This window comes from Schistocerca gregaria, unplaced genomic scaffold, assembly GCF_023897955.1.
Source record: "Schistocerca gregaria isolate iqSchGreg1 unplaced genomic scaffold, iqSchGreg1.2 ptg000649l, whole genome shotgun sequence".
Taxonomy (NCBI): domain Eukaryota; kingdom Metazoa; phylum Arthropoda; class Insecta; order Orthoptera; family Acrididae; genus Schistocerca; species Schistocerca gregaria.
In genome coordinates this window covers 730001-732500 of record NW_026062034.1, presented here as the reverse complement: position 1 = coordinate 732500, position 2500 = coordinate 730001, and the positions used below count along the sequence as shown (strand labels likewise).

At 60.7% G+C, this 2500-nt stretch overlaps 1 non-coding gene and 1 pseudogene across 1 annotated transcript; both read right to left on the bottom strand.

The window, feature by feature from the left end:
- LOC126317966 (large subunit ribosomal RNA) overlaps positions 1-1961 on the bottom strand; it is a 4792-nt pseudogene extending 2831 nt beyond the window's left edge.
- Positions 1962-2149: 188 nt separating this feature from the next.
- Positions 2150-2304, bottom strand: LOC126317831 (5.8S ribosomal RNA). Its single transcript, XR_007556945.1, has one exon. It is a non-coding gene; the product is annotated as a 5.8S ribosomal RNA (ribosomal RNA).
- Positions 2305-2500: the final 196 nt, after the last annotated feature.

Here is a 2500-nt window from a genome sequence, read left to right as displayed (position 1 = left end):
AGCACAAAGTGCATCATGCTATGACGGCCCCCATCAACATCGGATTTCTCCTAGGGCTTAGGATCGACTGACTCGTGTGCAACGGCTGTTCACACGAAACCCTTCTCCGCGTCAGCCCTCCAGGGCCTCGCTGGAGTATTTGCTACTACCACCAAGATCTGCACCGACGGCGGCTCCAGGCAGGCTCACGCCCAGACCCTTCTGCGCCCACCGCCGCGACCCTCCTACTCGTCAGGGCTTCGCGGCCGGCCGCGAGGACCGGCCATGACTGCCAGACTGACGGCCGAGTATAGGCACGACGCTTCAGCGCCATCCATTTTCAGGGCTAGTTGCTTCGGCAGGTGAGTTGTTACACACTCCTTAGCGGATTCCGACTTCCATGGCCACCGTCCTGCTGTCTTAAGCAACCAACGCCTTTCATGGTTTCCCATGAGCGTCGATTCGGGCGCCTTAACTCGGCGTTTGGTTCATCCCACAGCGCCAGTTCTGCTTACCAAAAGTGGCCCACTTGGCACTCCGATCCGAGTCGTTTGCTCGCGGCTTCAGCATATCAAGCAAGCCGGAGATCTCACCCATTTAAAGTTTGAGAATAGGTTGAGGTCGTTTCGGCCCCAAGGCCTCTAATCATTCGCTTTACCGGATGAGACTCGTACGAGCACCAGCTATCCTGAGGGAAACTTCGGAGGGAACCAGCTACTAGATGGTTCGATTAGTCTTTCGCCCCTATACCCAGCTCCGACGATCGATTTGCACGTCAGAATCGCTACGGACCTCCATCAGGGTTTCCCCTGACTTCGTCCTGGCCAGGCATAGTTCACCATCTTTCGGGTCCCAACGTGTACGCTCTAGGTGCGCCTCACCTCGCAATGAGGACGAGACGCCCCGGGAGTGCGGAGGCCGCCGCCCCGTGAAGGGCGGGGAAGCCCCATCCTCCCTCGGCCCGCGCAAGGCGAGACCTTCACTTTCATTACGCCTTTAGGTTTCGTACAGCCCAATGACTCGCGCACATGTTAGACTCCTTGGTCCGTGTTTCAAGACGGGTCGTGAAATTGTCCAAAGCTGAAGCGCCGCTGACGGGAGCGATTATTCCGCCCGAGAGCATCCCGAGCCAACAGCGGCGCGGGTCCGGGGCCGGGCCAGGTAGGTCCGTCATCCGGGAAGAACCGCGCGCGCTTGCCGGGAGCCCGAGCGCCCAAAGGGGCGAATCGACTCCTCCAGATATACCGCCGAGCAGCCAGCCAGGACACCGGGGCTCTGCCCAACAGACGCGAACCGAGGCCCGCGGAAGGACAGGCTGCGCACCCGGGCCGTAGGCCGGCACCCAGCGGGTCGCGACGTCCTACTAGGGGAGAAGTGCGGCCCACCGCACACCGGAACGGCCCCACCCCGCGGCGAGTGGAAAGGCAACCGGACACGACCCCGCCGCGGATTGCTCCGCGCGGGCGGCCGGCCCCATCTGCCGAGGGCGGGGGCCAGTGGCCGGATGGGCGTGAATCTCACCCGTTCGACCTTTCGGACTTCTCACGTTTACCCCAGAACGGTTTCACGTACTTTTGAACTCTCTCTTCAAAGTTCTTTTCAACTTTCCCTCACGGTACTTGTTCGCTATCGGTCTCGTGGTCATATTTAGTCTCAGATGGAGTTTACCACCCACTTGGAGCTGCACTCTCAAGCAACCCGACTCGAAGGAGAGGTCCCGCCGACGCTCGCACCGGCCGCTACGGGCCTGGCACCCTCTACGGGCCGTGGCCTCATTCAAGTTGGACTTGGGCTCGGCGCGAGGCGTCGGGGTAGTGGACCCTCCCAAACACCACATGCCACGACAGGCGGCAGCCTGCGGGGTTCGGTGCTGGACTCTTCCCTGTTCGCTCGCCGCTACTGGGGGAATCCTTGTTAGTTTCTTTTCCTCCGCTTAGTAATATGCTTAAATTCAGCGGGTAGTCTCGCCTGCTCTGAGGTCGTTGTACGAGGTGTCGCACGCCACACCGCCAGCCGGCTGTGCACGCTACCGAGAAAGTACCGGTATGCGAACCGCCAGGCGACGGGCGCGCATCGCACGTTTAAGGAGACGCGGCCGGCCACACAGGCGACCACGACACTCCCACGTCTCCGAAGCGGGACAAACGCCGCGCGCTTCAGTATACGTAGCCGACCCTCAGCCAGACGTGGCCCGGGAACGGAATCCATGGACCGCAATGTGCGTTCGAAACGTCGATGTTCATGTGTCCTGCAGTTCACATGTCGACGCGCAATTTGCTGCGTTCTTCATCGACCCACGAGCCGAGTGATCCACCGTCCTGGGTGATCTTTTCCTTTTCAGTCTCCCACTGTCTCTTTCAAGACAGTAGCATTTGCGGGACTGAGGCGTCTGACGGCCCCTGTTCCACTATTTTTTTTTGTGTCCAACGGCCTCACAGCCGATGGGCGTCGTACGGCTCCACACCGGAGCGGACAGGCACTCGGGCGAACGTCATTCAAAACCGGCGCCAGGCGCCAGGTA